The sequence below is a fragment of the Girardinichthys multiradiatus genome, chromosome 13 (assembly GCF_021462225.1).
Source record: "Girardinichthys multiradiatus isolate DD_20200921_A chromosome 13, DD_fGirMul_XY1, whole genome shotgun sequence".
NCBI classification, from domain to species: Eukaryota; Metazoa; Chordata; class Actinopteri; order Cyprinodontiformes; family Goodeidae; genus Girardinichthys; species Girardinichthys multiradiatus.
In genome coordinates this window covers 14,332,381-14,344,507 of record NC_061806.1, presented here as the reverse complement: position 1 = coordinate 14,344,507, position 12,127 = coordinate 14,332,381, and the positions used below count along the sequence as shown (strand labels likewise).

Genomic DNA, 12,127 nt, shown 5'->3' with positions numbered 1-12,127 from the left:
ATGTGTTGCTCTACAGGTCCTTCTCAAAATATTAGCATATTGTGATAAAGTTCATTATTTTCCATAATGTAATGATGAAAATTTAACATTCATATATTTTAGATTCATTGCACACTAACTGAAATATTTCAGGTCTTTTATTGTCTTAATACGGATGATTGTGGCATACAGCTCATGAAAACCCAAAATTCCTATCTCACAAAATTAGCATATCATTAAAAGGGTCTCTAAACGAGCGATGAACCTAATCCTCTGGATCAACGAGTTAACTCTAAACACCTGCAAAAGATTTCTGAGGCCTTTAAAACTCCCAGCCTGGTTCATCACTCAAAACCCCAATCATGGGTAAGACTGCCGACCTGACTGCTGTCCAGAAGGCCACTATTGACACCCTCAAGAAAGAGGGTAAGACACAGAAAGAAATTTCTGAACGAATAGGCTGTTCCCAGAGTGCTGTATCAAGGCACCACAGTGGGAAGTCTGTGGGAAGGAAAAAGTGTGGCAGAAAACGCTGCACAACGAGAAGAGGTGACCGGACCCTGAGGAAGATTGTGGAGAAGGGCCGATTCCAGACCTTGGGGGACCTGCGGAAGTAGTGGACTGAGTCTGGAGTAGAAACATCCAGAGCCACCGTGCACAGGCATGTGCAGGAAATGGGCTACAGGTTCCGCATTCCCCAGACCTGGGCTACAGAGAAGCAGCACTGGACTGTTGCTCAGTGGTCCAAAGTACTTTTTTCGGATGAAAGCAAATTCTGCATGTCATTCGGAAATCAAGGTGCCAGAGTCTGGAGGAAGACTGGGGAGAAGGAAATGCTAAAATGCCAGAAGTCCAGTGCCAAGTACCCACAGTCAGTGATGGTCTGGGGTGCCGTGTCAGCTGCTGGTGTTGGTCCATTGTGTTTTATCAAGGGCAGGGTCAATGCAGCTAGCTATCAGGAGATTTTGGAGCACTTCATGCTTCCATCTGCTGAAAAGCTTTATGGAGATGAAGATTTCATTTTTCAGCACGACCTGGCACCTGCTCACAGTGCCAAAACCACTGGTAAATGGTTTACTGACCATGGTATCACTGTGCTCAATTGGCCTGCCAACTCTCCTGACCTGAACCCCATAGAGAATCTGTGGGATATTGTGAAGAAAACGTTGAGAGACTCAAGACCCAACACTCTGGATGAGCTAAAGGCCGCTATCGAAGCATCCTGGGCCTCCATAAGACCTCAGCAGTGCCACAGGCTGATTGCCTCCATGCCACGCCGCATTGAAGCAGTCATTTCAGCAAAAGGATTCCCAACCAAGTATTGAGTGCATAACTGTACATGATTATTTGAAGGTTGACGTTTTTTGTATTAAAAACACTTTTCTTTTATTGGTCGGATGAAATATGCTAATTTTGTGAGATAGAAATTTTGGGTTTTCATGAGCTGTATGCCAAAATCATCCGTATTAAGACAATAAAAGACCTGAAATATTTCAGTTAGTGTGCAATGAATCTAAAATATATGAATGTTAAATTTTCATCATTACATTATGGAAAATGATGAACTTTATCACAATATGCTAATATTTTGAGAAGGACCTGTATATAGAGCAGAACAGAAAAAAGGTAAAAATTTAGCAGCTGTTTATTCCGTGTTTCTGCTTAAGTGTGTGTGTCAGAATCAAAATACCACAAAATAAATGTTATAGATAACAATATTATTACTTTATTAACTAATATGTTAAGTTTAGCTGCTGTTTTAAAAAGGCCATTTGATCATGTCATATATATTTGTTTTTAAGGTTTGTGTACTGGGATACTGTGACACCATGGTATTTTCCCTCAGGGTGATTATACTGCCCAAGTTTGGTCCCATATGTAAACGGTAGCTACGTGGTAACGTTTATGCCTTCATCACAAAACCATTTGTATTTATGTTGTTTTTTTATATGTTGGAAGATTAACCAGTAGAGCAAAATTATCTTAATAATCACAATTTAATTCATTTGAATTTGTACATGTAAGAAATTGATATAGTGGGTCACTGGTGTAGAATATAAACTATCTATGTGTGTAACTGGATTGTGCAGATAGAGGACAGGTAGTAGAGGATAGAGAGTGCAAGGTCATAAATTGGTGAAGGACAGGGAGGGCCGGAGACAAGACAAGATGAGCTTGCTGGAAGAAATAACAAGAAGCACTCCTTGTTTGGACATAAGGAACTGTTATGTGTGATGGAAATTCTTTTATTAAGTGTTCCAAAGTGTGTGACCTTTGGGTTACCTCACTTCTGTGAACATCTGTGTTAGGGAGTAAGTTGTAAAAGCCATTATCAGACGTTTAATGGTTAAAACCCACAGTTAGGATGATGTGTTGGGAAGGACAGATGGTTTCCCAGATAACTTTGTCACCTCTGAACCCGAGAAGGGTCTGGAGTCATAAAACACAGACTCTTTGAAGTTGAGATAACACTGTCATGTTCTGGTATAAATACTGTGTGTAAATGTTGTTCGGGGCTCTGTTTCACTGACTAACCTCGGTGACAGAGTCATTCAAACGCTGAATGCCTTTGAATAAAACTTATAAAGACAAAGTCCGGATTTTCTCTTGTTATGAGTCAACTTCTACCCACTTTGATAAGAAAATTCCACAACATATGCTATACATGAGTGACATGATATATGTAATGTGAGCACACCCTGGAGACTTAATAAAACGAGCTGGAAGCGGAGAGAGACCAGAGTTTTTGCTCACAGGCTGGAGCATCTCTCTCACTCTGCGCAGAGGCGAACCTAAGTTGATTAAACTTTGTGTTTATTTCACTCTTTTGAAACCTGTGCCCAAATCAACGGACCCGGGGAAGCAGAGACGGCTTTGACACTGGGAAGCTGGTGTCCATCTCCAGCAATCTATAGGTGGGAGGCGGGGTACACTCCGGACAGGTCGGCAATCCATTGCAGGGCAACACGGACACACGCAGGATAAACAACCATGCACACACTCACTCACGCCTAAGGGCAATTTAGAGGAACCAATTAACCTAACAGTCATGTTTTTGGACTGTGGGAGGAAGCCAGGGTACCCGGAGAGAACCCATGCATGCACGGGGAAAACATGCAGAGTGACTCTTACCCAGGACCTTTTTGCTGCAGGGCAGCAGTACTACCAACTGCGCCACCGTGCAGCCCTCCCAATGATCATGCACAAATATTATTGTTTCGGTTCAAAATGTTTGTTTTTACAGTGCGATTATCGATGATTTTGCTGACACCTTAATGAATGAAAAAAATGATTACCTGTAAAATCCGTGATTTACTATAGATACTTTGATTTCTTTATGCATTTTTTTTCTTTTAATGTAACAATTAATTTAACCATCAGTTCAAAAGCTACAGAAAGAACTGCATTTAAAAATAACAGGAGAATTAGGAGTTGGATTTTATGGTGAGAGAAGTTAAAGAAATGATTGACGAGAACTGTGGCTTAGTGGTTATCACCAGCTGCTTCTGCTTCAACTGGCAGCAAATTTAGAATATTTAAACACAGTTGACAGTGTTTCAAGGATGTCTTTTCCTTTTCCTTGCCTCACATCTAAACCTAGCTCTAATCTCACAATCTAATGTCACCTTTAACTAATGAGTTGAAGTCTCAGATATGCATCATTCTCTTTAAATTACCCTTACTGTCCTATTTTCTCTAAACTGTGTCTGCAGATAAGGAAATTTTTGCAGTTTATTCCTCTCGGTTTCAGCTCAGTAGTAACCTTATCTATGTTTAATGTTTGATTCGATCGATCATATGATAGCGCATGAACCTGTTAATCTGTGATCTGAAAATTGTAAAAGATTGTAAACCTGTGTCAGCCCCAGACAAAGCCCTCACTCTGACTTTGTTTGCCTTTAGGGGAGCTACCGTGAGGCTGGTAATTCCCCACCCGAGGCTGGATCAGTGGAACCGCAAACAGTAGGACCTGGAGAGGATGGAGAAGGAGGAGGTCAGTGACAGGCCCAAGTGGGACAAAGCCCAGTACATCCTGTCCTGCATGGACTTCTGCATTGGAATTGGCAGCGTTCGGTGATTCCCCTGTTTGTGTCAAAGTCATGGAGGAGGTAAGCTTGGGCAGTCATCAATGAGTAAAATGCATGGGAAATTTAGCAAAATATGCAATGCAGCTCAAGATGCATGGTTGCAATGATAGCCTTACGAGAGCTTTGCAAGAGAGTATTCATAAATTTCCCTTTAGTAATAAGCTTCATTGGATGGTAGCTGTCTATTTTTCAAGCACATCAGTATAATTATTCTAAGAAATATTAGAATGATCAAAACTATGCAAGTTAACTAATGTATTGTCTTCAATCTGTTTTTGGTATGTATGTTTACAGTAAGTGCACCAGTATAACTAGGGATAAATATTATATAAGAGCGACAACTTTGTGTGCAGTTATTAATTAAAACAAACCAAAAATACAACTTATTTTCAATCTTTTGGAAACATATTAGACTTATTAGAAAACTAGATGAGTGCATTTTGCCTTACAGAAAATTATTTGAAAATTATTCATTGCATTTTTTTGTCTTAATTCAATACTTAAGAAAATCATGCTTCAGTATAATCGAGCATAGTTGTTCTTTAAAAACATACACCCACTAAATCTTTCACACATTATCTTGCAATTACAACAAAAACTGTATAAGAGCCACAGTTGTAATTGACTATGCAAAGGTGATTATATGAGATTATAATTAAGAGTTATATAAAAGCTTAATCCTGACTTGGGACATCCTGGATGTGATCCTTTATATGTTTTATAATTATCAGTTTTGGGGTGAAATGAAGTGTAGTTTCTGGATAGAACTGACCGTGACCTTTCACAGGCTCACAGGTTCACTAAAATAGATGCACACTTGACAGATATCATTGCCATTCTCTGAGCATAGTCTAAGAAAGTGGATCAATTCTAGCTGCCAATGTCTGTATATACAATAAAACATCTGATGAAAAAATAAAGTAAAAAAATAAAAATGGAAATCTGATAGCACTTTACTTCTTAGATAACTGCTCATTTAGTCATTTTCCTTCATTTCATTGCGATTTTAATGTGTGTTAAAGCAACAATGCCAACATAATGATACAATTACAGCAGTTGCACTACATTTATCTGTGGGGAAATATTCCATGTTTAGAAGTAATTACTGAATTACTGAATAACAATCCTTTTAACAGACTATCTTTCTCACAGGTATATAAATGTGACTAACATGACCCAAATATCTATCCTATTAGCCATTTATCCAGCCTTCGTCCAGCCATTTAGGCTGGATGAAGCCCCATATTTATTTTGTCACAGACACAAAAAAGTAGAGTTTGCTGCTCAGATGAGACTAAGACTGAATTTTGCTGTGACACAACAAATATGTGGAAAAATTCAAAATGTCATGCATGGGGATGGTGGAGGATCTGTGATGACATGGGCCTGTTTCTCTCACAAAGGTTTTGTTCAGTGTAGTAGTCAAAATGTAAAATATGGATACGGTATATGTAAGAGATTGGGGTATCACAGCAGCAGACATGCCTGTGTTGTAGATTTTAATCCACATTTTATCAAATGTGTAACTTTGATTCTTATAAGACTGGGACCGGGACATGAAATGATGTCTGAACGTCACTCAATGTGGTCAGCAGTCTATATTTTTCCAAATTCTGAAATGTTCCAGGTGTCCTTTTGATTCCCTACCTGATCCTGCTGGTGCTGGAAGGAATGTCACACTTACTGATTGAAGTTGCCATTGGCCAACATCTGAGGAAAGGCAGCATGGGAGTGTGGAGCCCATATCTGGCTGGTGTTGGTGAATAAGGAAATGAAAACACAAATGGCTTCCTGTTAGTAAGAAAATCAGATAAATATCAACACTTCCTTATAATTCTCAGGCATCGCTTCCATGTTGGTGTCTTTAATAATTGGCCTCTACAACAACACCTTGATAACTTGGATCATGTGGTATCTTTTCAACCCCTTTCAAGACCCACTGCCCTGGATACAGTGCCCCCTTAATGAAAATTGAACAGGTCTGCTAAAATAAACACAGGCTCAAAACTATCGCTCGGCCCGCTTTTGATCAAACCTTCTGACTGTTTCATGCCTCTTCAGGATTTGCAGATGTGTGCCAGCGGAGCTCGTGGACACATAGACTTCTATTGATAACTCTGCAGGAATCCACTAGCCCACGGTGGTCTGTCTGTCGACTGCCTGGACCTTCATCTGTATCTGCTACATAAAGGGGATCGGTACTTCAGTAAAGGTTTTGTAAATAAAAAAAATAAGCATCTAACCATGGCTTTTTCTACCCCTCTTATCTTTATGGTGTTTTGTGACCTTAGGCAGTTTACATCACAGCCATCCTGCCTTACATTGTATTGGTCGTCTTCCTGGTCTGAGGACTGACTCTTAAAGCTGCACTAAGTGGGATACAGAACCTCTTCATCCCGGACATGTGTCTTAAATTTCTATCTCAAAAAAGCAACACGCACTTTGTATTACAAATCGAGACCATGCTACATTGCATGTCTTTGAATTGCAGGTAAATGAGTTGATTAAACCAAAAACTTAAGAACCATTTATCATGTTATAAACCAATCAGTGTTTTCTGGACTTACTTTGTTGTAAATAATCTTGAAGCTCAGTGTTTCGTTTTATGGGGAGAAATTTGTCCCAAAATTATTGCCAGCAATGAACGTGTTTTGGAACAAATGTCTCTCCATACCAAGTACATACTTTCCTCCCAGGATCAACTGCAAGCAGGACACTATGATGCTGACCTCAATAAATGATATCACTTCAGTCTATGATGCAACAGTCACAAACTCAATGATTGGCTTTAGGGCCACTAAGAAATATGACATCTGTGTCTCTGAGTGAGAGCAAACAATGCTCATGTGGTATATACTTGGCATTTCCTTTCAAATTAAGAACACAATTTAGAGAACGAACATTTAAATGAAGTAATTTACCAAACCTTCAGATTATTCTTAATTACCAAATTTATTTTATACATTATTAATTTTTCTAACTAAGAAAACCAGCTTGGTCCATTGCAGTCTAGACTTTGATTGATTTATTGATCCTGGGTATGCAGAAAAACATTTGAAATGTATCAAAAAACAGTGGTTGTAACTTCTTACATTTTCTCATATTAAAACCATAAACATTAGCCCCATTTCCATTCCCTGAAGAAAGCCCCAGGCTTTGGAAAAGACGGTTGCGTTTCTGTACAAATTTACCTGGGTAATTTCACTTTCCTGGGGCTTTACTTTCACAGGTAAATGGTCCAACTCTGGAGATTGTCTTTTCAGCTTCCCCTGGGATTTGTTAAAGGGGCGAGGTTGTGTGCAGCGAAGCTTGGCACCAGCACCTTCGGTAATGGCAGAGGCTACTATACAAATTATTCATTTTTATAATATTAGTTTGTCACAAAAAGTAGTTTTAAGGTGTTTTTAGGTGAGAAAGTAGACCTCAAAACTTGATCTGTGCAGTCAGTTCATCCAGGATGATTCTACATTTTAATGTTCTTTCTGGGTTTTCGGTGCAGCGGAGCTCCGTTAACAGGCTGCTAAGCTAAGCTAAAAGGGTGGTTGGAGTGGGACTTCGCTACTATTGCTGCCTGATCTCAGCTCTAGGATTTCCTGCTATCTGTTATTTGTTTGTGGCGGCTGAAAGTGAATATAAAGTGTTTAGTAGGTGTGTGGTGAATAACCACAAGTACCAGAAAATAAAATGGAATATTCTTTGTGACATGAAACTTGTGACATTTTAAGCTATTGCTGGCACTAATAATGAACTACTTCCCCACAGTTTTGTAAGACAAATGTTTTAATGCAGTGCTGATGATCAGAGCACTTAGAAATTTCCATGTGCATAAAAAAATACACATTTCCATTTTCATGTACAGTGAGGTCAATAAGTATTTGATCACCCTGTGATTTAGCAAGTTCTCCCACTTAGAAAACACGGAGGGGTCTAAAATGTTCATCATAGGTGCATGTCCATTGTGAGAGACATAATCTAAAAAACAAAAATTCGGAAATCGCAATATATAATTTTTTAATAATTTATTGGTGTGTTACTGCTGCAAATAAGTATTTGAACACCTGTGAAAATCAATGTTAATATTTGGTACAGTAGCCTTTGTTTGCAATTATAAGGTCAAACGTTTCCTGTAGTTTTTCACCAGGTTTGCACAAACTGCAGCAGGGATTTTGGCCCGTTCCTCCACACAGATCTTCTCCAGATCAGCCAGGTTTCTGGGCTGTCGCTGAGAAACATGGAGTTTGAACTCCCTTCAAAGATTTTCTATAGGGTTTAGGTCTGGAGACTGGCTAGGCCACTCCAGAACCTTGATATGCTTCTTACGGAGCCACTCCTTGGTTATCCTAGCTGGGTGCGTCGGGTCATTGTCATGTTGGAAGATCCAGCCGTGACCCATCTTCAATGCTCTAACTGAGGGAAGGAGGTTGTTCCCCAGAATCTCGCAATACATGGCCCTGGTCATCCTCTTCTTAATACAGTGCAGTCGTCCTGTCCAATGTGCAGAAAAACACCCCCAAAGCATGATGCTTCCACCCCCATGCTTCACAGTAGGGATGGGGTTTTTAGGAAGGTACTCATCAAATTTCATCCTCCAAACACGGCGAGTGGAATTAAGACCAAACGGTTCTATTTTGGTCTCATCTGACCACAGAACTTTCTCCCATGACTCCTCTGGATCATCCAAATGGTCATGGGCAAACTTAAGACGGGCCTGGACATGTGCTGATTTAAGCAGGAGACCCTTCCTTGCCATGCATGACTTTAAACTACAACGTCTTAATGTATTACCCACAGTAACCTTGGAAACAGTGGTGCCAGCTCTCTTCAGGTCATTGACCAGTTCCTCCCGTGTAGTTCTGGGCTGATTCCTCACCTTTCTTAGGATCATTGATATGCCACGAGGTGAGATCTTGCATGGAGCCCCAGTCCGAGGGAGATTGACAGTCATGTTTAGCTTCTTCCAATTTCTAATAATTGCTCCAACAGTTGATCGTTTTTCTCCAAGCTGCTTGGCAATTGCTCCGTAGCCCTTTCCAGCCTTGTGGAGGTCTACAATTTTGTCTCTGGTGTCTTTAGACAGCTCTTTGGTCTTAACCATGTTAGTAGTTAGAGTCTTACTGCTCTTACTTGCTGCTCATCATCTATTATTTATCAGTTGACACACAAAAAACGTATTTATTAACTTCTAAAATGAGTAAAATGGTAATCCCATCTGCTCGACTGAAGGTGTATTGCAGTACGTGATTCCATGGGATTCCTATTACTTGGGTAAAACAAATCATGGGGCTTAAAACCCTGGGGCTTTCGGTGGAAAAGAGGCTAGTAATATGTTTTAGTAGGAATTTTATGTGATCCACAAATTTGACCTTTAATGAGTAGCAAGAAGAAAGCCATAAGAAGTCCTGTTTGCTGGAAAACCAGTAGGAACACATGAAACATGTCAAGGAAAGATCTCCCTGAATGAACCATGCATATGTGCAGAATGGCAATGTGGCATCATGTTATTTGGGTGCTTTTCTTCAATAGGGACAAGCTGGCAAAATGGATTGATCTAATTACAGGGGAAATCCTGAAAGCAAACCTGTCAGAGTTGCCCTAACACTTGAGACTGGGGCAAAGGTTGACCTTTCAGTAGAACAACAGCCATCAACATACAGCCAGAGCTTCCAGGGAATGGTTTATATCATATCTCTTTCATATGTTTGAATGGTCCAGTCAAAGTCAAAACCCATATTTAACTGAGAATCTGTGGGAAGATTTGTAAACTGGTCTTGACAGATGTGTTCCACTGAATCTAACTGAGCTGAGATGTATTTTGCTCTAGGTGTGGAAAATTGGTAAAGACATACCTCAAAAGACTTGTAACTGCAGTAAAGGTGGTTTTACAAACTACTGACTTATATCCACAGACAAAGACTGATGCCAACCACATCTTACTAAACTATTCAGTAAATAACACAAAAGTGGACAAAACGGTTCTAACTTCTACAAACTCACAACAAATTTGTGGTTGCAGTGTGACAAAATGTAAAAAGCTCCAGCTGCAGACAGTGTGATCTGAAGGTTTTCATATTTTGGCAAATACGATGTCTCACCCAACTCTTTGATGCAGTTCATGGCTAGGGAAAAAAGCAAACCTTGTGGCTATAACAGGGCCTGCAAATTAGCTGGTAGCTATAATGCTTGTGTACAGGGTAACTGTTACTTTAACACTAGCAATGTCATGATTGCTAATGCTTTTATTAAAACTAATTGTTGACATGTTTTCTGTTTGCACAACCCTTGGGGCTTTACTAGGAAACTCTCTTTGACAGGTTTGCAGGAATTTCCTCTATTGGACTATCTGAGCTGAACACTGTCATTTAAATCTACGGCATCAACAAGTTAGGTCAAGATGTTTTAGTTTTTGCTCTTGTCTTTTCAGTGTTTCTTTTTCCTTAAACTAGGACATTGGATTATTCTGAATAATACAGATGATCTACTTCCCTCACTTCATTAAGTTGCAAACTTTTTTTTCCAGCAGGTTCAAAGAAAACATTAAGTTCATGATTGGACACAAACCTGGAGGAGTTTCCAGTTCAGGCATCGGTACCATACTTTCCATGGACCTACGCTGTCGCCTTTCTGTTGATGGGGGACACTAGCCTGGCCATGTCTGTGTATGCATTATGTCACCTGGTCTTTGTTCGGTGCAAGCAGAGAAGAAAAAATAGCAAGAAATCAAGCCAAATTTCAGAAAAGATCCCAACACCATGGATGAAGCAATCGTTTTATGAGTTTAATTTCATCTTCGGCAATGTGTATTGTCGTGGATATAGTTCTCAGGAACAATTAAGTTATTTACATTTCTGTTTTCTAAAATCAAACTATCTGCCTCACCAAAACACTTTCATCCATATTTTATACCTCAAGACATGTTTTCCTATTAAAACATGCAGATGATGTAGAGCAGTACCGAGTGGGCATGAACAACAAAGACTCAAAAACTCAACAATAAAGTACAAAGAAAAGATTGAAATTCGGAAAATGACAGCGTATTAAAATGCTTTAAAGCTTATGTTCAACTCTGATTGCTCCTATGTACTGGCAGCTGTTTGGTGTTGATCTAATGATTTCCGTCAAATGCTGCAAACACAAGCACCTCACAAAACATTGTGTTTTGTACTTTTTGTACTTGGCTTTTGTGTGAGCAAAACTCCCTTCTCCTCATCCTCCCTGTAAAGTGAAACGTGCTGCTCATAAGCAACCTGATTAAAAGAAGGAAGCTCAAAACTGATCTTGATCAATGTACTGTCACGGTGTGGTTTTGGGTTGGACCAAAGCGCAGACAAGAACTTGGTAGCAGCATTGTGAAATCCAGAGATTTATTCAAAGTATCAAAACATAACAAAAACACACTGCAGGTACTGACCAGAGTCTGGATCCAAAAACTTACAAAAATCTGTAACACTGCAGGAACATGGCATGAATGAGGGTAGCAAGCGTGAGCAAACAGGCAGAACAGAGTGTGAACAAACAGAGGAACCAGCAGGGAACAAAGAGCACAGACCAACTAATATACAGAGAGACATGAGAGGGGAACAAAGGGAAGATAATCAAAGAGACACACAACAGGTGTGGCAAGGAGACAGGGAGGCTGAAGGGACAGGTGGAAATGATTAACCAATAAAGAGAAACATAGACCTAAGCAGAACAATAGACTAAACCAAAGATAAAACACAGATATTTTTTTTATGACAAAGTGATAAACAAATATTTCAATACATAAATATATTATCTATAAATAAATAGCACCCTTGAGGGTTTTTTCACCTTGTTTTCCATCCTCCTCATATGTGGTGTCAAGATAAGCTCGGGTCTTTGTCCAGTCTTGCTCGTTACAGTGGAGCTGTTCTAAACTTTTTAATTATTTCTCGGACTGTTGAGATGAGAGAGTTTATGTCATGATCCCTTGAGTTGTATTTGTTGCTTTCTGTGTTTTTATACCAGTCCCGTTCTGTTAGTGATTCCCAGTGTTTTTCCTGCTCAGTTATTTCTTTCGTGTTTCCTAGGGGTGTTTACAG

The 12,127-nt window shown here is 39.6% G+C and overlaps 1 pseudogene; it reads left to right on the top strand.

The window, feature by feature from the left end:
* The first annotated feature begins 3,044 nt into the window (after window positions 1-3,044).
* Window positions 3,045-11,340, top strand: LOC124878797 (annotated as a pseudogene).
* The last annotated feature ends 787 nt before the right edge of the window (window positions 11,341-12,127 follow it).